The 25,121-nt window shown below is 40.1% G+C and overlaps 1 long non-coding RNA gene across 5 annotated transcripts in view; it reads left to right on the top strand.

The window, feature by feature from the left end:
* LOC132238664 (uncharacterized) overlaps nucleotides 1-25,121 on the top strand; it is a 67,049-nt gene that overhangs the window by 23,041 nt on the left and 18,887 nt on the right. The window contains exons 2-6 of one of the 5 annotated variants that reach the window (XR_009453850.1): nucleotides 15,044-15,129; nucleotides 15,699-15,787; nucleotides 16,002-16,137; nucleotides 17,202-17,361; nucleotides 19,312-19,957. This is a non-coding gene — a long non-coding RNA (uncharacterized LOC132238664). Of the gene's footprint in view, nucleotides 1-10,197; nucleotides 10,240-15,043; nucleotides 15,130-15,698; nucleotides 15,788-16,001; nucleotides 16,138-17,201; nucleotides 18,062-19,311; nucleotides 19,958-25,121 lie in introns of those variants that run through there. The other 4 variants (XR_009453852.1, XR_009453851.1, XR_009453849.1 and 1 more) reach the window with 4 other exon arrangements.

Below are 25,121 nucleotides of genomic sequence, written 5' to 3'. Positions count from 1 at the left end.
TCTTCTGTAAAACAGTTACCTTTTAGACATTCAATCAGTGTTCCTGCTGGCAGTTTGTGTTATCTTAAAGAGCAACATTAGTACCTTGACTTTTCAGTCCTGAGAGCGTTTGCTCAACAAGATGCTTTCAATATCACCTACTATTTTTTTTATCAGACCCGTTTGAGTCTCAAGAACAATCTCTTGAGATTGTTTACTATTTAGGAAACCAGAAGAGCAAGCAAGCACCTGGTGTCTTTAGAAACAGGATACAATTTAGCATCATTCTTTTTCTAATCAATATCTGAGGAATTAAACTGCCTTATTATCAAATCCATGCTTTCCTTACAGTCTATGACCAGTTTGTTTTTCTTGATCTTTCATGTCTGTATTCAGCTAATTTAATGCTCATTGTAGAGTCACCTGGTCGCCCTTGTTAACTGTAATCTTCTATTAATTGAATGTAACTCAGGGCTTAGTATACATCAAACATATTAACTTCTAAAATTTTAATGACAAATCTGAGAGTTTGGTATTATTATCCCCATTTTACAGATGAGAACTTAGGTTTTGAGTGGATTAATCATATTTTTTTGGTCTCACAACCAGTGAGAAGGAGGTTTAAATTCAAACCAAAGTCTGTCTGACATAAAAACCCCCATTTCTAACCACTGTGTATAGTACTTCCTGTTCACAATGGGTAAAGGTGTCTGTATGTAAATCCATATAATCATTGACAATGGACTTCCTTCTTTTCTACTTCAATGTGCATATATAAAATCATTTAATATTAACTTGTTGGTTTTCTGTTTTTCACTTGAAAAAAATGCCAAAAAAAGCCCATCATATAAAATAAGAAGTGAAAGACTTCCTTGTCCCTCCAAGGTCTCGCCCTCCTTGGTGTGTGTACTTTCCAAGTCCTCCCAGGCACAGCGAGATGTTACTCTACAGACATTTCCTTTTCCATTTTGAAAGCCTTATCTTGGGGTTTATTACCAAAATCACTGCATCTTATCACTTCCTGCTTGCATAGGAAGCATATAAAAATTCATTTCTCTGCAAAACCCTGTAAAACAGTTTCATGGATTGTTTTTTTCCTCCCCTTTTTATAAGAATTTTGAGAGTCCGAGTCTAAAATTTTTGAATACGTCAGACAAATAGTTTTTTAGAACCCCGACTCTTCTCTTTTCTAGGAGGAGTGATGTAGTCAAATGCCTAATATTTCTTAGTACTTTTTCTCTGAGTGGATGGTCGGAGATTCTTACAGATCCTTTCCTCTTTTAGATCAGAAATTTCTTCTTTTAAAAACAGACATTTAACACAGGTTTGTTCAGGCTTCTGCCCTCTACTAAAAATGGGGGTGTTCTCCTAAGGAACAAGTTGGGGAGGCGAGGGTGAAAGGCTGAAGGAAAGACAGTCATCGTTGCCGAAGTTCCAGGAGCACTTGGGCTCCTTTGAATGGATCAGAGCTGGTCTTCAATGAAACTGTGAGGGCAGAGCTTGCCTTCACCCTTTCTTGGACTAGGACTTTCTCCTGTCTTCCCTTGGGCTCCAACTGATGGCTGTAAATCTATTATATTTCCAGGTATGTGCCTGTGTCTTTGTTAAATGTTGGTTTCTCTCTGCCTGACTGTCAACTGTGAAAGCCGAGGACTTTGTCTTAGTATCACAGTGCCTGGTCAGCGCTGCGTAAATGGGTGTAAGGCGAAGGCAAACGCGTATGGGAGTGATGGAATGATGGCTGATTGCTGTAAACGACACAGGAATTTGTAATAAGGTCTTACGTTACTGTGAAAAACAGAGGTTAGTGGACAGAGCACAGGTTTGGAGTCCTTTCTCTCCCGAACCCTCCACTTACTAGCAGTGTGATCTTGGTTGAGCTCTGACGTTTTGGAGCTCAGCTGTCCCATCTGTGACATGGGCATAAAATCACTCACAGCCTGTGTTGCTGGCAAGATTTCATGATTAAATGATGTGACATGCCTACCCTAATCTTCAGACGACACAGACTTTGTTGATTTCAACATTTAGAAATATTTACTTGTGGTAAAATACAAATAATATAAAATTTACCACCTTAAACATTTTGAAGGATAGAGTTCAGTAGTGTTAAGTACATTTACGTTGTTGTGCAACCAATCTATGGGAACTCTTTTTTCTTGCGAAACTGAAATTCTATACTCATTAAACTACAACTTCCCATTCTCCCCTACCTCTGGCTCTGGGAACCACCATTCTTTTTTCTGTCTCTGTGAATTTGACTAGTCAAGGCACCTCATGTAAGTGGAATCTGACAGTATTTGTATTTTTGTGACTGGCCTGTTTCACTTAAAACCTAATGTCCTCAAGGTTCATTCACATTGTAGTAGTATGTGTCAGAATTTCTTCCCTTTTCAAGGCTGAATAATATTCCATTGTAAGTATACACCACATTTTGTTTATCATTCTTTCATTCATTTACAGGTGGGTTGCTTCCATCATTTGACTTTTATGAACACCACAGCTATTATCACGGCTGTACAAATATCTCTTCCAGAGCCTGCTTTCAATTCTTTTGGGTAAATACCCAGAAGTGGCATTGTTGGATCACATGGTAATTCTATTTTTAATATTTTGAGGAACTGACACACTGTTTTTGATAGTGACTGCACCATTTACATTCCCACCAGCAGTGAACAAGTTCCGATTTCTCCACATCCTTCTCACCACTTGTTATTTTCTCTCTTTTTGGTAGTATTTATCCCAATGAGTGTGCAGTAATACTTCACTGTGGTTTTGATTTGCATTCTTCTAATATTAGGTATGTTGAGTATGTTGAGTATGTTTTTATGTGCCTTTGGCCATTTGTATATCTCCTTTGAGAAACGTCTATGCAAGTCTTTTGCATACTACATCTACTTTAAATTAACAGCAATTGTAATGTGACTACTATTGCTACGAATGATCATTCATTAATTTGATAATTATTTATGGGGCCTCATCTGTAGCAGAGCCCACTGTAGGCATGAGTGATATGAAACAGGGCAAAACAGACATAATTTCTCTTCTCAAGGAGCTTACATTTGAGAAGACGTACAAAATACAGGCGTAAAATGTAGACTATCTGAAGTAATGATAAGCATGTGGGGAAAAACTCAAGTGGGGAAGGAGGACAAGAAGTGGGAAGGGATTGACATTTTAGATAGGGTGGCTAGGAGAAGCCTCATTGAGAAGGTGCCTACAGTCCTGAAGAGAGTGAGGGAGTGAGTGGTAGCAGTCTCTGAGAGAAGAACTTTCCGGACAGAGGACATCACCAGCACAAAGGCCAAAGGCAGAAGCATGGCTGGTGTATTGGAGGTCCAGTGCCAATGCCCTTGGACTGGAGCCCAGTGAAAGGAAGGATAATAGGGGAGTAGGACTCAGGTGTATGTCTGAGCAGGTGCTTGCTTGCGCACCAGCACGCGTGTGCCTGGTCAGGTAAAACCTTGTAGGTAAAGTTGTCGGATAAAATATAGATGCCCCATTAAGTTTTAATTTCAGATAAACAATGAATAATTTTTTAAAAATATAAGGATGTCCCCGATATTGTGTGAAACTGACTTGTACTAAAAATTATTCCTTTAACTGAGCTTTTACATTTTTATTAGCTAAATATGACAATGGTCCTTGTAATGACTCAGGATTAGATGGGGCGTGACACCATCTGATTTAGTTTTAACAAGGTCACTTGCTGTTGTGTTGAGACTATACCCCAGGGAAGCAATGATGGAAATAGGGAGACCAGTGAGGAGGCTTTGACTAATCCAAGCAAGACATGACAGTAGCATGGACCAGAGCAGTAGCAGTAGAGATGGTAAGAAGTGGTTCGATTTTGAAGGTCATTATCAATTTGATGTATGTGCTTCTCCTTCAAGGAATACTTATATTTTTAAAAGAGGATGCCCTGAGCCTGGCTGGTATGGCTCAATGGCTGATGATCGACCTATGAACCAGGTGGTCATGGTTCAATTCCCGGTCAGGGCACATACTTGGGTTGCAAACCCGATCCCCAATAGGGGACATGCAAGAAGCAGCTGATCAATGATACTCTCTCACCATTGATGCTTCTATCTTTCTCCCTCTCCCTTCCTCTCTGAAAGCAATAAAAGTATACTTAAAAAAAGAGTGCTTTTTTTTAAAAAAAGAAGATACCCTGAGCAGTCAATGTTTTATCTGAAGGAATGAATCTTCTTTCATCCAAATTAACATTTATTTAGCATTTGCTATATGCCAGACACTGTGCTGGTTGCACACAGTTAAATAAACACCCAATCTCGGGACTCAGGAGCTTGTACTGTATCTAGGAGAATTCAGACTCTGGGCTGTGTGGGGAGAGGAAATACTGGAGGCATAGGTGCTTGGTGCCCTAGAAGTCATGTCAAGTAGATGCCATTCATTCTCTTAGAAGAGGGGTGGCCATATAGTTTATCATCCAAACCGGGACACCTTTGAGACTGCAAGGACACATTACTAATAATTAATCCAGGTGAAGAGATTCAAATCAACACTGTCCCAGGCAAACTCAGATCTAAAATCTTTGTTCTTATAACAAATGCTCCTTTTACTGAGTTCTTGCTCACTGAGTATAGAGAAAAAAACATGGCTAAATGAAATTTGACCTGATTTTTTATAAAGAGTATAGAGAAAGCTCCCTATGTCTTCCTTTTCTTGAATGGCATTATTTTGACTCATCATGTTTTGCTTTTTGAAAAGTGCTTGTTATTCTTACTAAGTGACTTAAGGGTTTTTAGCATCACCATTATGTTTAGATCAATGAGGCAAAAGCACATGAAGGGTTTACAGCTTTATTGCAAGTTTAATGTGCTGGAGGTAAGGTCTATAGACCCTACCTTGTGGATGGAGTCTGTTTTCTGCTACTGAATCAGGCCTGCGGGTGTTTTGGTCACTGCAGTGAGAGTGCTGGTGAGTAAATGCAGATGCACTTTAGTGCACTGTAATGTGATTTTTAAAATTGTTCAAACAATCAATTTACTGTTGTCATCACATCCCTTCTGATTTTCAAGTGCAAATTTGACACCACCGTTCTTATTAACAACTAAAAAAAAGTTTTGCCCCTCAAGTTTCCATTATAAGGGATGCATTCTTGAAGTGATGGTTACATTAAAATTCTTGCTACAAATGAAGCCAGCTAAAAATGTTTACCAACTTGAATTGAGCTCATCATGTTTTGTTTGCTGAATAGTGTTTTGTGATTTTACCAACATAAGAATGAGTCTCCAAACTATTTTTAAAAGTGGAGCTTTTACTCTAAAGAAGTGCTTGCCTCATTTTCTTCGTGCTACTCCAAACAAGATGTTGTTTATTACTTTGAAACACTATATGTAAACCCCAGGAATATGTTAAATATGATTGAAGTCTTGGCTGTCTTTAACAAATTGAAGTTTCCAGAAATTTAGCTGTGTTTAAAAACCAAAGCCATGTTTTCAGGAAAGATTTCTATTTCCAAATATGTGGTTGCCCAAACCTTTTATATTTTCATGTCAAATTCAGCTGCCAAATAACACACACTGTACCTTAGCTATAATAGAAAAACACACATAGACTTCAGCTTTTCAAAAGCACTGCAAGAACAACTATGATCATATTTCTTGAACTTATGCTATTCGTATGCATATAAGTGTGTTTAGAGCAAGGTCTGTAAGGCACCAGTCACTTATACTGCTACAAATTGACATGCACAGCACAAGATTGGCACTGTGTAACAGCCGATCTGGGAAAATACAGGAATTCCTAGCCAGACCAAAATATGAGGTCAAGGAAGTCACTTTTATAATAATAGTGGTTATCTGTTTAGTGTGTGATCTGGCAGTGATATGATGCTGACCAAAGGCAATTATGTATATTTCTAAACTGGTTGTGTGCAAGCCCAGAGTAAGAGAAATCCCTCAGTTTGTGATAAAAGGGTATTTATTGCTCTTTTATTTCCTTCGTATGCTTTACTTAATCATTTATAAAAGACAAATTAATAGTGAATGCCAATTGCATTTTGTATTTTATTATGTAGCCATTGCTACACGTTTGGGATAGCTATTAATATGCACTCTTAATAGTTTTGGCACAAGTTCAATGTCAACGAATGAATGATGTACACATTTTATAGTCTTCTTAAGGGATTATAATGTGGTTCAGTGACAGTGTGTCTTGATTTGGGGAGGGGGCTGGGCACTCTGATATGACTCATAAGGGATAGAGACCTATTAGTTATTTTTTTCTCATCTAATGCAATGATGTAAATTTTTTTTCTCCATTATAGTGCATTTTCTTAGAATGGCATTATCAGGATTAGTATATAGATTAATGCCTAAGAAATTGGTTGATCACATGGGACTATCTTTTCCTTTATCCTCTCACAGTGACTGAAAAGTCATATTCTGTATTTTCATCTCAATGACAGTGTGATGGCTCAGCAAAGGAGTTAGATGGGCTTGTTGCACACACCTAATGGAATTGTCTTTTTCCTTTCAGAAAAAATGTTTATTTTGAACAACAAAAAAGACATTTGAGTGTTTCAAGAGTCAGGAAAGCTCTGTGGGGGAAGGATGTTGTTTACCTACTCCGTGGGCAGAACAGGGAGAAATGGGATTGGATTTTAGTAAAACTGGTTTAAAATAGCCATGCAGTAACACTTACATAAACCACCACAATGGGTTGCAACTTCTGTCTTGTTCCCAGGGACTCGGCAGCGGGCTCTCCTCACCAGGAGGGGGGGGGGGGGTCCGGAAGGGGGGTTCGGGGCCGGAAGGGCGGGGCCATTATTAAATGAGAAAAGAGAAAGGACAGATGAGGGAGACGCTTATAAATGGCAAAGCATTTGGTCCCAAGGTGAGGGATTCACTGTAAGGTTGAATGGAACATCTACAAGAAAATCAGAATTGAAAGTATTGAAATATCTTCCTAGAATCTTAAATTAAAACAATCCGCCGTGTTTACTCACACAGTTTCCACGTTCTCCTCAGACCCTTACAAAGAAAGTTTGTACAGCATAAAGGCTGCGGGGCTATCACACTGGGAGTGGTGGGCGGGGCGACTCCTGCCCCCAACACAATTCACTGTTGCGGGAGGGGCCTGGGAGATGAACTGCAGTGGTTGCCTCCGAAGACTGACTATGCGATGGTACGAGGGATGCGTTGTTTCTATTTATTCCTGGGGGGTTTTTCCACTGAGTCATTTTTTAGATGGGTGAGAGGGAATGTGGTCAGTTATATACCATTCCTTCTAACATCCCGCTGGACCTCAAAAGAGAATTTTATTTGAAGATTTTAAAAAAGGCTTTAGACTGGGAGCCAAGTGTAGCCACCAGACATGGTGGGGTTGTGAGTGCTCAGAGAAGGTGTCCCTCCCTTCCGCATGGGGACTGCTTGCTACAAGACCAGCCAGTGCCAGGTTCCAACCAGCAAAGAGCAGGCATCCGTGCACAGAGCCCAACCCTTGGGCGGGGCTTTTGGCGGCTCGGTCTCCAGGGACCTCTGTGCCAGGTCTCTGGGAGACGCTATGTGGGGCTGATGTGGGCAGGGTGATCGCTTGTGAAGTGAAGGCACTTTAGAGTTTACAAGCTTCACGGGCCTCGGAAAATACGTAAGGACTGGTCACAATTACATTATAAACACTATAAAACCCAGATTAGCAAGTATAAGCAAAACACATCATCAGCTTCGTTTATTGTCAAAATGAGTATCACAACAATGTCGTTGCATTTGAACACAGTTTTTAGGTTCAACGTTTCCTAAACATTCATCTACACGCAGGCATGCCTCTACATCAGCGGTTCTCAACCTGTGGGTCGCGACCCCTTTGGCGGTCGAACGACCCTTTCATAGGGGTCGCCTAAGACCATCCTGCATATCAGATATTTACATTATGATTCATAACAGTAGCAACATTGCAGTTATGAAGTAGCAACGAAAATAATTTTATGGTTGTGTCACAACATGAGGAACTGTATTTAAAGGGCCAGAAGGTTGAGAACCACTGCTCTACATGCTTGTTGATCACTTGGAAGTCACAGTTGATTACAAACACAGCGTATTACTTGAGGCCTAATATTTCAGAAGCAAAATTATTAAGATCCTTTCAAGATTTTTACAGCAGAATGATCGATGTGGGCTATGAGTACATTTTAATCTGTTTCATATAATTGGTCTCTGGAAGTAATGGGGCATAGGGTCTGCAGAGCACTTACATGGCCTCGAATCTGGGAGAGTCTGAGTGGGAAAATAAGAGGTTAGGTATATTCTCAAGGGTGCTAAGAGAACATTACATATAGATGCCCAACAACATTATTTAGAAAGTGAAGTATCCAATGAGCCTGTTACTTTCAGTGAAATCTTTTATGGCATCAGACAGATAATTTTGGAAGTGACCAATCCAGTCCTTAGTACTTACTAGCCAATCTGGATGAGGAAAAGGTGGGAGTGTGACCTCGTGTAAATGATGCTGTGCAGTGCATCTTGTGATGTGTGCTTTTATGTTAAATGCTGAAAATTGGTTTAATCTGTACAGTCAAGACAAGTGCTCATTGTTCCCCGGTGGAGCACAGCCCTTCGGTGTAACTCGTGAGTTGGGAAGGGCGATGACCACGCTCCTTTCAGTTGGAGGAGCGCAAGTGAGTGCACAGCTCACCCTGGAGTATTTCTTAGCCTGCTTTGAACTTTGCTCGATAATGTGAAATGAAGATTTTAGGGTTTGTTTTATTTCGTACATGACCACATTGTTTGCACATCCACAGATAAGAACCCACAGGTGCTTCCATTTCAGGCTACTCCTAGCTATGTTTTTAACATTCCAAGGGGCTATATTTATAATTGGGTGAGTCCTTCAATGCACAAACAAGGGAATGCTTTTAATTAATCTAGTTGTCTAGTACATAGATAGAACAAATTGCTCAGGTTTTATTTCCTTATCTTGTATTCTTCACAAGTTCTAACTAGGACAGACATCCAGGCGCACTTAGGTAATAATAGCTCTAAGGTCTGTTTTATCAACATGCATACATTTGGGAGGTAATATTTCTGTAGGATTTTTAGCTTTCGTGCCTTACTCTTTGTTTTTTCTTTCACACAACATTATGAAGCGTTTGTTGCAGGTATTCGTTTCATTCTTGATAGATGAGACAGCCGAAGGCCCAGACTAATGAAATGAATTGCAAGGCCGCAGGTTTTAGTTAATCCCCAAACAAGGGCTGCTCTGTGGATTTCTAGATGAACTCTCCCACAGCCTCATGAAGAAAAGGCAGGATGCAGTGTTTGAGTCATTAGTTCTCCCCCTCCATGCTCTTTCCTTGCGTCGTCCCAGATAAGAGCATCTTCAGGTAGAAGCTAACCCACAAGCTTCATGAGGAAGGCACTCTGTGTGTCTTGTCACCTGTGTCTCCTGGGCACGGAGACGTAAATAATTACTAATAAATATTTGTTAATGAATGAATGAATGAATGAATGAATCAATGGGAGTAGGGGCTCCTAACAGAAGTTGGCCAATGGCAACTAGGGCTCTCTGCAAAGCTCCAGAATGGTGGGCCTCCAGCTGACCAACAACCTGACACAACATGGGAGCACGCCACTGTCACAGTGTCTCCCGTGGCCTGGCTTCGCCTGCTCTGCCCCCTTCACTCATTCTCCTCTAGACAACTTAGCGGAGGGTCTGGTGCAGAGGCCACCGGCTTCGATCTGTTTCTCTGCATCAGAAGAGGTTAGAAAGCATGGATCCTGTGAGGAGCAGATGAGGTTGGTGGAAGGGGGCTGACTCTCAATTGAAGACGGTGCGGGTGTTGTAGCAAAGGTGTTAAAGGGCTTAGCATTAGGGTGTTTGTGTAGGACTTGCACACTGGTTCAGCCTCACTCGCATTCAGCGCAATCCTCTCCTTCCTCCTGTCCTTTCCCGGAGACAACCAGTTTGTCAAAGAACTGCCATGGCTGAATTCCGCTGAGTGCAGAGCTGGTGCTTGACACTAACAACGGTGGTACCACAAACAGCACTGCGCAACACATTGCTCTGCGTGCTGGGAGGGACTGTTGAGGTCACCATTCCCTGCTCTATGCCTTGCCTTCTCAAGGAGGGCCACAGCGACACGTTCCTCTGTGGTCTCATGACCAGGCATAATTGTGTCTCCCCTGGGCAAATGGATGGTTCTTTGTTTTGAGGACAATGCAATTGATGAAATGGTAATATTTCCTTCTTCATGTAGCCTGTCTGGAAGCTCAGATTTGAATTTACAGATTATCTCTGGTAAGCATATAACACTTCCTTGCAAGAATTTTGTCTCTCTTAATTTCACTGTATTTTCCCTAAGGCTCATTTTAAATTTAGTTCATCTTATTGTATCGACTGTGTGTTTTTTTCTTTAAAGAAACCAACTTAAATCATTTGGGAAAAATGTAAGGTATAAGGAAATGAAAATGAAGACCAGTGTGTTCATGGTATACCTTCATTATAGACTTTTTTATTCCCCACGCCTTAATTTTATACCTTTTTCTACTCTAATCTTAACATCAACCCACCACTTTCTAGTGTCATAATCCCTTTTAGATTCATTTTTTTGGGAGTGTGTGTGTAAAAATTTGACCATTGTATTACATGTAAGATATTAATAATTGATTCCTCAGCTTCTACTTTCTAGAAATGTGAATTTAGCTAAATTACTTAATAATGTTTCTTTTATAGGAAGAGTAATGATATTTATTTTTTGTGAAGGTTGTGACAATTATATGAAATATTATATGTAAAGTATCTAGTATATTCTGTGACACATAGTAGGCCTTTTGTTTCAAAACATTCTAAGTGGAAAATACACTGAACTTGGAGTTTAAAATCTCTTATTCAATCATTAGCTTATGACCTTTTTTATATTTTTAAAAATTTCTTTATTGATTAAGGTATTACATATGTGTCCCCATTGCCCCCCTCACCCCCCACTCATGCCCTCCCCCCCCCCCGTTGTCTGTGTCCATTGGTTAGGCTTATATGCATGCATATAAGTCCTTTGGTTAGTCTCTCCCCCTTACTCCCACCCTCCCCTACCTTCCCTCTGAGGTTTGACTGTCTGGCCTTGAACAAATCATTTTAATTCTTTGGACACATTTTTCTCATATGTAATTTTACGGCATGGCCCTAGAGTCCTTAGGATTCGAGCTTCACTATTCTTGGACTCTAAGGCTGGCCCTGAGTGACATGTGAGACTGCTCTCTGTCCTCACTCATATGGCACAAATATACCCACCCGGGCACAGAGAGGTCTCGGGGAAAGGAATCCAGGTCTGAAGCAGGGAAATAAACAGGCTCCTTGCGCTGGGATTTCGTTCTTCACTGGTGTTGAGTGTGGCATTTGCCAGGGAAGCAGTGTCTTCTGGAATACCCTGACTTGCTGGGGATTATGGTCCTGAACTCAGGTAGGTTTCAAAATACATGTCATTATGGATGCTGCTTTCTGTAATGAGTGTCTGTAACCTGGTTGCTTGGTGACTGCCGGTATTTGGAGAGGAAGCAGTGGAACAAAGAGACCTGCTGCTGGTGGTCAATGGCCATGTTGGTCAATGACCACATTTGGTTCAATCATGGAGTCAGTCAAAACAAGTGTCTGTGTACAAGATTTGGTTTCTATTCAGGAACTATTGGGCAATAGGAGACCCCCAAAGCAAGAGGGAACTCATTTATCAAAAGATAAATAAAGGAAGAGTTCATAACAGACGATGCAGAAGAACAATCTACACTGAAATGAAGCTGTACTCCTGACAGTTCATCAAGATGCAGGGGAGCCTGTGGTTAAGAGCACAGCATTTTTAGTATGTGGTTTTGGCCAAGTTATTTAATCTCTCAAAGCCTCAGTTTCCTCATATCTCAGAGGGATATTGATACCTCATAAGGTTGTTCTAAGGAGATAATATAAATGCCAAGATATGTTAATCACAGGTAAGTATTATTATTAAAACTATTAATATTATTGCAAGCCTAAAATTCACACTGGATTTTAAGGACTTGCTACCCCTAATCTAGTAAACTATAAGAATGTCAGAATAAATGTTAAAAACAAACCTTTAGATGATCAAATGACTGAACTATAATGAATATTGAGAGAAAAAATTCTCATAAATTTTTTATATCAGTGCACCATATTTATTTGTTTTTGTTCTGTAATTTAATCTCTGGAAGCTTATTGTAAAAAGGTAGCCATCTACTTTGCATTTGATTTATTTCATTCAGTGTATATGAGGTGGGATTAGAAATTAAAGATAGTGGTTTCCATAAACTTTCTTCATTGTTCCACACTCCTATTTGTCTACTTTTGTCTCCTAACTTTGGGTGGAATAAATGTACATCTGCTGAACTTGTTCAAAAAGAGAATTAAGACCCTGAATCATGAAAAAAAAGAAAAAGACTTTACTTTGTAACAGAACTTTAAAAAAAAAACTGTGAAATATTTAACCAGAGTAAAATGTTTCAAAAAATCAACCCTGAAGAAAATGAGTGTTAAGATACTGTGAAACTACTCTTACAAAAACAGAGAAACCACTGAAAACTAGTCTGGTTTGGGTCCAAGTATTTTCGTCTCAATGAGCTTCAACTTGCATTTGGTCCACTGAAAATTCAGTGAAATTTTGAGCATTTAAGTGGTGATCATGTGTGGTAGCCACGGCTCAGAGCAGAGCACCTGGAAGTGGGGGTTTTCTTGTGTTTCACTGTCTGAATCTTTCAGAAGAGAAGTGAAATTCTATAATCTGAGTTTCATTGATTTATTTAGTTTTGACCTGCATTTTCATGTGCAATTTCTTCTATGTCAGGTCATATGTTAGTCTCTTTTGATTTGAACACTTTATAGATAATTTTGCAAGCAGCATTTTCATAGAAAAGAAATTAGGACTGAAATCTAGGATTCTGGCTGCCTAACACAAAAATCAGGCTATCCTAAATTCAGTTTTTAAAAGATGTTACATAATTACTCACTTATTATTGAATTGATGCACTAGTTTTTTTTCCCCAAGCAGTTTCACCACATTATTTTTATTTAAACATTTTAAAAATCGTGGTAAAAAAAACCCATAAAATTTGGCATCTTAACCATTTTAAGTGTATGGCTCTGTAGTGGTAAGAATATTCACACTGTTGTGCAACAGAGCTCCAGAAACTTTTCATCTTGCAAAACTGAAACTCTATACCCATTAAACGATAACTCTCCATTTCCTCCTCCCCCCAATTCAAGTGGGGTATGTATATGTTTTGTGATTACAATTTAATGAGGTCAGAGGTCATTTAGGTGAAATTGAAACTGTAGGGTACTGTGTACTTGGAAGTATGAACCAGAGGGATGAGTGTTCACAGGGTTTTTACTAGTTGAACTATAAGGATGCTACTTTAATGGGACACCTGCACTTCTTGAAAGACAGGTACTGATCGTAGTTTTGAGTAAGAAGAATTACAATGAATATCAAAACCAGGAATGGAATAAGGCAGAAAACCCTGATAATGAAGGAAGATAACTTTTGAAATATGTAAATAACCAAGAGAAATTTTGAAATTGTTTTCCATTGAGATATTAGAAAGGAAAATATTCACCTTAACATTGTGACTTAATTGAGGTGCTGCCAGCATGCCAAGAGGTATAGTAACAGGTCCTTAACCAACCCGTCCATAGACGTTTCAAAGCTGTGCTTAAGGAGTCTGGTGTGGCCACAGTACAAGGCAACATCCAGAAGGAGGTGATGTTGAAATGTGGGTAGTGATATCTCACAGCCTTCCTTTGCTTAACGGAAATCATTTTTAAAATGCTCAGGGTCCTGGTTGGGAAATGAGCATCATGGAAGAGGTTTAAGTGCCAGAGGGAGTGAGGTCCTGACACTTTGGTGCTGTTGCCAACACTTATTTTAAAAAGTCAAGATGATGTGGTGTCATCTTATTGGCTACCATCATTATCTTCACAGCTCCCATGCACTAATATGATGGGCGAAATATGACATGATAATGATAATGATGGTGCTGAAGTGATGATGAGAATAGTGATCATCTGAACTTCTGGATGTTCCATCTTTCCATCAGATCTCTTGCCTGATGTCTCAAAATTTAAAAACTCAAGGTTTGATGATACTTTGTAAATCTCTACATACAGGGTTAAATTTGTAGATTGTATTACCTAGAGTCACTTAAGACATGGTTCTAGCATTTTTTCAGGTAAACTTTATTAAACTGGTTTTGATGTGTCAATCTGGGAACTTAATTATCCTTTATAAACTTGTTTCCTTGCTAAAAATGTATTTTGAGTCCAAAACAAATAAATTAAAAATTTCAAGGAAATGCCCTTTTTAAGTAGGAAATTGTTTCAATTTGTTCTTGTAATTCTATATGAGCATTTAATAAAATATTTTAATTTGGTTTTGGAATGAAAGCTATAGCTTAATTTTAATAATGGAGAACAGTAGGGTAGCTAAAAAATGAACAATACTGCATGTACTAAATAGAAAGTCATTTATATTTAGTCATATGACTTTGAAATATAGGATAAGAGTTTTTAAACTTCAATTGCATTTCATATAATGATGCTTTTCTTATTTTGATATTAACATGAATTCTCATGTCTCTAAACTCACATCAGATGTTTTGCCTACTCTGGGCTTATTGTGAGTGGTGGTGAGAGTTCATCTAAAATTTAAAGTATGTTGTAAACAATCTACAAATTAGTGGATCCAAACACAAATAATCAAGTACAGATGGTGTTAATGCTACTTGGGTAGTGATGGACCAGAGGAAAATGTAATGGAAAAGAATATGCAGCTGCAGTGAGCTATTTCACTAAATCTGGGCTGTCAATATGCTCTGGAGAGTTCTTTCTTGGAGGTCCTTCCTGTGGGGGAGTGTACAGTGATAACCCCAGGTTCAACGATAACACATTGGCATATGAAGAAAAACCACATGCTGCATTTTTTTTAACCTCATTCATTGTTTGAATTGATCAGCTGATTTGGTCTCTAGACCTGGGTTCTTTTCCTTTCTCAAAACCCCATCTGATTCTGATTCTCTTTCCCTCTCTTGGTTGATGGGGACAGTTCCTGTTTGGAGGAAGACTGTTTTTAAGACAAGAGAATGCGGGTGTCTGCTCTCCTCTACTAGGACCTACATCAGCGTTAAGACGGTGGGCACACCCTCTGAGAAGGACTGTCATCTACAAGTCGGGGACATTAAACAGGTGGAAAGGGTCCAGGGAACAGTAGAGATGGCACCTAATTAGAACTCCAACAGCCTTGCAGTTAGGTTTAAGGAAAGTATAATAATTTCATCAATATTTACCAATAGTTGAATGTTTTCCATGTGCCAGGTGCTATGTGCATCATCTTGTTTAATCTTTACAAAACCTTATAAGGTAAATCAGATTAATATCATTTTGAGAAACACACACACACACACACACACACACACACACAGCAACCAGAGATTTAGAGAAGTTAAATTATCTTCCTCAAACTTATGCAGATGGTAAAATAGACCTGGAATTCAGTCAAAGATTGTCGGACACCAATCATTCTGCCAGTGCTGGCTATGGTGGTTGTGGGGACTTGAGACCTGGTTGCTGTTCTTTGGGTGACCATTTTGCCCAGTTATTGCCAATTAGTTAAATTTGAAGTTCTTTATAGTTCTTCGGTCTGTTTCCTTCCTCTTTTTCACCTCTGGTTATTTTCTTCCCACTTCTCATATCTCCCTCAGATTGGGAACAAAGGCCGTGATTCCTGCCCATGCCCTCCCTGCACCACAAACCCTGGGTCAGTTAGGACAGAGGAGGAGCCAGAAACACGGTGAGGAGGCCGTTTCTCTCTCTGTGCACTTGAGCCCAGCTCTCAGGACACGTTTAGATTAGGCATACTCAAGGATATCCATGAGTCATAACTATAAGCTTGGTCGTAGATAACTGTATTGGGTGTGTTTAAATGTACAACTCTGTTTTCCTATCATTGTGTGATATTTCATGTTGACTTGCCAAACTGAGAAATGCCCACATTGATTTTGCAGAAAGCTTCACATGTGAGATAAATGCACTCAAAGACGCCTCGCAAGTAGCTCTGGCGCTTCGGATGTAAAATGGATCACTCCTCAATCTGTAATAGACCCTTCCGTGGAGCTCTTCAATCAAACCTCAGAATTCAAGGTGAAATTGAGGGGCGGATGGGAAACCCCAAGAGGGGAATTTGAGTGAACTGGCTGAGAAAGAAACCTGGGGTACGTGCTGCCTCTTTTATTTTTTTTCCTTCAGTTCTTTTCTCCAGCATGGGAAGGCTGTCAATCAGCGCATGACCTTACACGCTGCATGTGTGTAATACCTGGTACAATGAGACCAGCTGTAGCGCGAGTGTCACAGGCCCCTTTCATTTCTCTCCATTTGCCTTTTTTTTCCCCCTCCCTGACAACCTTTGGGTTATTTTTAAAGAAGCTATTTTATACAGATTTATTATTAAAGTTTCTCTTTCCGCCAAATTATTTATATTGCTGTGTTTGATAGAATAAATTTCTTATCTATTGAGAAAAGCATAAATAATCTCTCAAAGAAGTTAGTGATGTATGATAACTACTTTAGTTTGAAAGAATTGTCATAGTTTGTTAAGTAATGATCCTAGCAAGTACATCTTATTTAGGAATCATGTTTGTAGATCATGTAATGACTTTTAATTAGTTTGTCCCCAGTAAAGCAATAAGACAGAGTTACCTCTAGGAGGGGAAACAGTATTCTTTTGAAATTATTTTTCATGTTACATTTCTTATTTATTTGGGGGCACATTTTCAGTTGGACATCTCCAGGTTAATAATAATAATAATAATAATAATAACTCTTTCAATGGGTTATTTAGTTTGGGGGAGCGGTGAATCATTGCACCAAACTAAATAATAAAAAGTGTGCTTGGGAATCGATGCTCTAAATATAGAATATGTTTGATAATAGTTTTTGATGTTCAAGCTGCTATGAAACGATTGCTATCCCATAACTGGCATAGTTTTCCTAAGCCATGGAGACAGTGTTGTTTGTAAAACTCACACATCAGGCTAATCTTTAAGAGCATATTAATTGCCCAGGAGGTTTATATGTTTGCTCTGCACATGTGATTAGAGACCAGGCAGCATCTACAGCATAATTTTAGAGATGGAGAAAATGACTATTGTAATAGTTGCTACTCTCAGTTTCCTCTACAGCACTGCCCTTACACCTTTCTCTTTCAGGCGTTTTGTAGCATCCTAAACAGAAGGATATTGAAGGGAGCTGATTCTGCTTTGATCCTTGTGCTTGTTGTCAAAGCGCTTGGGATTGAAGAGACTGTTGGCTACAATTGACTGTGACAATTAGGAGATGATCAGAGTCCTAGAGTGGAGCACTTAAAGGGTAATTTACATGTCAGTTTGTCGAATAAAAAAAAAAAAGATATTCAGCTAAGGTTTTTTTTCCCCCTCCAGCCTTGTAAACTGCAATTTGTGCTCTGGTTAGAAAAACCTGGCAGAGGAGTTAGGATAGCCATTACCATTTGAAAAGAAGCAATCATAAGGCCGCTGCTGAGCCCTTTGTCCACTAAAAATGCTGATTTGCAGGCGGTGAGTGAAAAAGTGGAACTGTCACTAAATAAAACCTTGAGCTAGGTAACTACCTCCCTCCCACCCCATGGTGGCTTTTTTGATGTTTGTTAAAGGTGCTTTAAAAAAATGGATCTTAAATCCTACACTTACTATCGTTGTAACATTGTTATTGGTTATGAATGACCTTTCCTAAAAAAATAATAAAAGGATGCATTGAGGAAGCGGTAGGTGGAACGCACGCCAGCAGTCAATGGAAAGGGCTAAAGCTGGCTACCAGATGTATCTTATTCGTTTCCCTTTTGTACATCATCACAATTTTCCTCTAGTCCATCCTGTGTGCCGCGCTATTTCTCCCCTACTGTATCAGTGTGCCCCTAGGCTTTTCCGTTTTCTTTACACTCCAATTTTAAAGTGGGAACTGTATTTCTAACCTTTGCATGTTTAGCCTATTTGAGTGCAGTTGGCTAAGTTCTTTCCAGTTATTATGAATAAAAGTGCTATGTATACTACAATTAATGCAGGTTCAGTCCATGATGGGCTGCCATACACATGTGGTCATCTCTCTACTTTTCCATCAGGTAATCTACATACACGAGTAAAAAAAAAAAAAATAGCTAGAACGCTAAACGAGGATAATTGCCAGTAAATATATGGTGATAGCAGTTGCATAACATCCATTTAATTGTGAAATAGAATAAGAAAAATTAGTTCTTTCAAAACTTTGTGAGCCTCCCCCACCCCACCATGGAAATTAATAATAATAACAGTAACACATAGTTAGTTGCAAGATTGTCATTTGTATAATTGTCAAAAAAAAAAAAAGAGGTTATGTCTCCGTACAATCATCCTGTCTGGACAGACAGACATTTAAATTTGCTGTGTGTGTATCTGATTCAGAGATGCATGCGGACCTTCAATGGCAGATGCATGTTACATCCCGTTTGGGGCATGCTGGCTACGGTGAAGGGCATTTGAGAGGCAGCAGAGGGTTAGAGATGAGTTGGACTTTATCCTAACACAGTGGTTCTCAACCTTCTGGCCCTTTAAATACAGTTCCTCAACCATCACATCATTTTCGTTGCTGCTTCATAACTGTAATGTTGCTACTGTTATGAATCGTAATGTAAATATCTGATACACAGGACGGTCTTAGGCGACCCCTGTGAAAGTCGTTCGACCGCCAAAGGGGTCGCGACCCACAGGTTGAGAACCGCTGTCCTAACACTTCAGCCTGGATTGATGAGAGCTAAGAACATGCACAGCTTTCCTAAGCCCATTGCTGTTTCCCCATGGCCTTCCCCTGGACACTGTGTCCGGGGACACTCACTACTTCCAAATTAGAGGGCTTTATTTCTCTTCAGACACGGGTGCCTCCTCTGAGTGCTTTGCAGGAGGGCCCTGAGCTTCGTAGTAATAAAGTTCATAGCTCTGTAGTGTGCCTTGCGTACATGACCCTCTGCCCGCCCCACAGCAGAGAAGGACAAACAACCCAGAAAGAAACAAGAATGAGTAAGTGAATAGCTGATTAGGTGCAGAGGATAATGAGAGAGGGAGTCGGAGAGGGAGGGCTGGGCCTCCTTACTGTGCGTCTGGAGAGCGCAGGCAACAGCATATCTGTATCAAAACTCAGGCCCAGCAGGAGGTATTGGTCTCCCAGGTAATGGGGAAATGATGAGCAGATGAGCCGTCCTCCTATCGATTTAAGCATTTTGTTCCAGCCAGTCACAATTAACTTTGATTTGTTTTTACTTTCCCCTTATAGGTTTGCATTTAGAACACTCTTGGAGCACTAATGGTCTAAAATTCTGGTAACTGCACATTCTCTTTTTAGCGGGGTAATGAGTGAATGAATGAAAAGGCAGGGATTGCTTGCCATTCTAAGTGGGAATTGCCAGAAGATTTCTTCTTGACTGAGTTGTTTTGGAAGGTGAGCTGAAACAAGATTTGCAACTAAAACGGAGGAACTCTGCGTGTGGTTGTCCGATGTTTCTCCTCAGAGGGGAATTCTGCAGAACTGAGCTGGGATTTAGGAGTTGATTTAAATTTTATTTATAGGAGATTATTTAAGTGAATCAGATGAAAACATTTGAAAGTATGTATGTTTGACTCTTAACAAGTACATGGGAGTCTTTTGCAAGCTCATTTGAAATTATTTGAAATGAGTTTCCCTGTTTACCATCACAGTGTCTTTTCAATACACAACTTGCCATGTTGTGACAAAATAAATCTTTGAAGCGCTTTGAAAAGTTTTTAGAAATGTGCCTAAGGAAACAATATGTACACCATTCGTTAATTCACACATTAATTTATTGAAATATTGCTGCTACTTAAAAGTCCTAGAACTTTTAGCACAATATTCCAGAACATTTATTACTGGCTTGTTTTAATAAGCTGCTCTTTCTTTACATGTTTGGCGGTGGCACTAGAGTTGCCAGGTTTAGCCAATAAAAAGGAAGAATTCCTAGTCAAATTTGAATTTCTGATAAATAATGAATTTTTTTTTTTTTTTTTTTTTTTTTTTTTTTTTTTTTAGTATAAGTATGTCCTGCAATGGTTGCATTTTTTTCTGGCAACCCTAGGGGGTACTCTGATTGGGTAGATATTGCAACCATGCATTGACTGGATCATGTAGTTATTTATAAATTATGAATAGTCATTTGTAAGTCACTTTACCTTTCACTGTCAGATTAGATAGGCCAACCAGCTTGCTGCTTTCAAATAGAAACCAAAGGCTTTTTAACTCATTAATGCTGAGCTTAATTTCCCCCTTAAGGTTCCTGGGGCAAGCTGTGACTTGTCATTTCCAGCATCATAATTGCTGCCTGACTAATACAATGGCGCCTTCAGAGGGGTCTGGTTTCCCTACACTGATCAGGCTCTGACTGAGGTGTTTGATGGTTACAGGGGTAGAGAAACGAATGATGCAATGAGAATATATTATCTTGGCGAAGCCACATCTGTCCTTTCATTGGCAATATTTTGACTACATAGGGAGCTGAGTTTTAAACCCTTATAATTCTGACCCTGGTAGGGGCTTCTGGGAGGGAAAGAGTCTATTCCTCACATTTCTATTTTATCTCATTTAAGTCTGTTTACAATAATCTAGTTGCCATGAAAGAAGCTAAGCTAAAACTTACAGAATGTCAGATTTATCTTCGGGGCCAGCATCAGTTCAGGCTGCTATAACAAAGTCCCATAAACAGTGTGGTTTATAAACAAGAGGAAATTCTCATAGTTCCAGGACGGAAGTCTGAGATCAGGGTGCCAGCGTGGCCAGATTCTGGTGCAGCCCCTGCCAGGTTTGCCCACATGGTGGAGAGCAGGGCGCTTGTCCCTTTAGTTCCATGGAAGGGCACTGATCTCATCCACGAGGGCTCCACCCTCGTGACCTAATCCCCTCCCATAGGCACACCTCCTGATACCATCACATTTGGTGCTGGGATTTCGGCATGTGAGTTTGGGGGAGACACAAACACTCAGTCCCTAACAACTTGTCCCCGTCTGGATGCCTTTTGTCAGATGCTGTCAGTGAGGACTATTTGTAGCACAAACATTTGGAAGGCCTGTTTCCCATCCCCTGAGCCCCCAGCTACTTTCAGCCACAGCTTCAGTGAGTGGACGGTTCCTCTGGGCCCAGGCCTCCAGAACATTTTCCGAATCTCCCTAATTTCTGCCTCAGGGCCTTTCCCAGAAGTGCAGAAGCCTGCACACTATGCTTTCTTCAGCTAAGTGTGGCAATGTGGGGGGAGTTCACACCCTCGGGGGCAGACCTCAACTAATGGGAGGCAGGAGCCTGTGGACAAGTGTTCCAGCTGCTTGCCTTTGGACAGGCCTCCTGAAAGGCACGCGGCATGCTTCCCAGAGGGCCCATCGTCAGCAGCAGCGACCTGATGAGCCCTCATGGCGCCTTCTTGGGATTTGCCCCAATCCTTCCCCCATTCTCTCCATGCTCTCCATTCCCTCACACCTCTTTCTAGTGATAACCAATAGGCATCCCAGTCCTTGCCTCAGGCTCTGCTTCTGGGGGCACCCCTGCCCAGACACTCCTGCTGCTCCCAGCACCACAGCTCTCTCTTGCTCTAGGTTTAGAGATTTTGTGTCCTTTGTATCCATCAAGGTTTAGTACTTTTCTTATTATCAGAAGAGAGTTCTGCCACTGTACCTACCACTAAAACTGAGTCATATTGGTTACCAAGTACTTCATGCACATTCACCTCACCCGAACTCTCCTTTTCCATAAGAGCCACTTTTTAAAGAACCCCCAATTTGTCACTTTCCATGCAGTTAGGGGTCCACCTATGTGACAGTTTCTAAAACCTTCATGAGGTTGTTAGTTTTAAACAACCAAAAGGATGAACACATGCAATTTCTTCGTGTGCTTTACTGTTGACTCTTGCTTTCTTGTGGCAACTATAGTAACCGGTAGTCCCTCAAGAGTGAAAGTAGAAACTACCAGAGTCCTGGTGCCATCGCCACTGGCAGGATTAGCCACACCAATGAAAAATAACAACATTGGATGTAACTCGATCTTTCCATGGTCAGCAATGGGAGCTGAGTTACAAGCAAAAGTAAGTTTTGTGTATTGGATTGCAAAACTATAAGTGGGAATCTAATGTTTTGCCATTCAACATGTTGGATGGGAACACTTTCAGATCCAATACAAACCAAAGGAACCTCAAAATGTGTATAAATGTCTAAAGGAAACTTTTTAAAAGTTTTTTTTTTGTGTGTGTGTGTATGTGCATGAGAACCAAACTTCTCCTTGCCTACAGATTAAGTTATTTTGATTGGCTGAATTTCAATGGATAACTTAAAAAGTAATTATTAATTATTTGCTGTTTAGTTATAAACCAGTTACTGTGTCTGAATCCTAATTAGAATTAGGATATATGAATCTCCGCAGCTAATATACAAATAAACATAAATTACACAACTGATCCAATTAGACATATTGGATTCACATCCATGTTTACATAGCTAATGCTAACAGTGGGAACAGACTCCATCCAGAATATTTCCTAGACCAATTTTAGGAAAGTCCAGGGCATCTTCTCTCAAAATGCCGAAAGCCACATCAGCTATGCAGTCTGTCTACAGATAAACTGTTCTTTGGGTAATGACACTCAACCAACTTAGAGGTGCTGGATAACTATCTTAATTTATAAAGATATACACGTTACCTAACAAGTATTCATTATCATTATTAGGCAGATATTTGTGACATTTAACTTTCACTGATGGAGGGAGTCCTTTCTTTGTACTAATGCCAAATTCTATTTGAATCAGAACTCTGATTTTTGGGGTCTTGAAAGACAGAGTCTGAGGAATCCATACCTTTTCATAACAGAGAGAAATAGTTTCTTCTTACACATATATTGCCTATAGTTGTTGGCAGGGTTGGGACTATTACCAGAAGTTAGAGACAGAGGGGGAAAGCCATGGATCCCCACCAGCTACTATTCAGAGACCAATGAGCCCTTTGGGATGTAGCCCAACAATCTTGGGAGAGAGCCACGCTTTCTTACCTTTAAACCTTGAGCTCAGGAAAGTTGCTTCAATTCTGTTAAGTAAGAGTGACTTTACTTGGGAATATTGGCCGTTCTCCCCATTTAGAAGCATACCAAGAAGTTAGTGGATTATCATGAAGTGCAAGCTTTGAAAAGCTGACCTTTTGACCATCTTACAAGTCAATATTGAGTCTGATGTAGAAAAGGTCTCCAGTTCTTCTTTATCTATAACAAGAGGCCTGGTGCACGGAATTCGTGCACGGGGTGGGAGGGGGGAGAGTCCCTCAGCCTATCTGGCATCCTCTGGCAATCTGGGTCTGCTGGCTCCTAACCACTCACCTGCCTGCCTGCCTGATCACCCCTAACCACTCTGACTGCCTGCCTCATTGCCCCTAACCACTTGCCTGCCTATCTGATCACTCCTAACTGCTCGCCTGCCTGCCTGATCGCCCCTAACCACTCTGCATACCTGCCTGATCACCCCTAACCACCTCTGCCTTGGCCCCTGCTGCCACAGCTTCATCCAGAATGAAGTTCAGAAGGTTGTTCAGCAGTCCAGGCTAATTAGCATATTATGCTTTTATTATAAAAGCATAATATGCTAATAAGACTGGACATCCTTCCAGGAGTCCTTCCTTTGGATAAAGCCACAGCAGGCGGGGGCCCAGGCAAAGGTGGCAGAGGCCCCGGCCGCAGTCGTGGCGGGCGGGGGCCAGGGCTAAGGCCCTTGCACAAATTTTGTGCATCGGGCCTCTGGTGTGAATGATAAGTGGCATGGCCAGGATTACTGGGTGAGTGTTTTGTCCTTGGAGCTCTCTGCTAGAGAGTTAGGCGGAGGCCGACCAGCATATGAGGTCCCTACATTTGAGTTGTTCTTTGGTTAACAGCATCCTTCCATAACTTCTGCTTGTCACCAGGGACCTGATTGTCTTATCACATAATCAGCTCTTTGACTAATAGTCTAGTGTTCTTAAAGAGGTTTTGACTTTATATCCAGGCAATAATTTAGGCACTGGTAGGATCTATATTATTAATGGTTATTTTATTATTTACTTATTCTCTAAGTGTACAATTCTGTAAATATTCCATTATTATGTAATATGATACTTAGTATAGTACTTAGAGAATAAGTGACCAATACATAAAATTAGTCCACTATAAATATTATACAATTTGCACACAATGCTCTGGTAGAATAAAGCAGGCTTCAGAAAACATGATTTCCCCACACACTCTAGTTACATGAACTTGAATTAGTCCTATTACTTCTCGGACTTCCTTTTCCTAATATTTTAAATAAAGGAATTGAAAAAAATGATCTCTAATTTTTCCCCAGCTCTATGGTCTATGTACTTGTTGAATGATGATTAAAAACATCTGTAATAATAAAAGCATAATAAGACCGGACAGCCGAATGACCTTCTGGATGTCCTTCCGGACAAAGCTGGGACTGCAAGGTCTGAGGCAAGCCGCTGTGGCTGTGAAGGCCCAGCCCCTTGCACAAATTTCATGCATCGGGCCTCTAGTAGCTACATAAGTTCTATAACCGGAAGGATATGCTTTCTTTTTCGTGACTATTTCAAATTTTAACAAGCTTCATTTAGGTAGGGTACTGACATTTTCTGCAGAACTCTAGGAATACATTGTTTGCCTAAAACTTTTTGTTTATTGATGGATAGGTACAAAACAATTAAGAATTTATAAAATGATTCAGCCTTATTCTCATGTGTCAAAAATCCAGCAATAAAAATGAACACTTGCTTTACTTAGAAAAGTGTGCACAGGCTTTTGTGAGTTTCAGGATGATAACAAGGTGTTAGAATCATAGAATGTGGAACCGTAGATTTATGTTTGGTAGACTGCCAGAAACTACAGGGTCGAAAGAACATGTCGATTTATGTAGATTCTCAGGATTTTGTCACCCAGTCTCAGGCTGTTTGACCGTTTTGGGGATTCATATTCTATTTCTAATTCTTAACCTCAGACTAATTCTTTGAGTAAAAATATGATTGACTAGTAGGTTAAGAATGCAGATCTGAAAAAGTTAATTTGTCTGACCAAAACT

The sequence above is a fragment of the Myotis daubentonii genome, chromosome 7 (assembly GCF_963259705.1).
Source record: "Myotis daubentonii chromosome 7, mMyoDau2.1, whole genome shotgun sequence".
Classification (NCBI taxonomy): domain Eukaryota; kingdom Metazoa; phylum Chordata; class Mammalia; order Chiroptera; family Vespertilionidae; genus Myotis; species Myotis daubentonii.
Note: the sequence above shows the minus strand (reverse complement) of the source record. Positions and strands in the feature narration are given on the sequence as shown.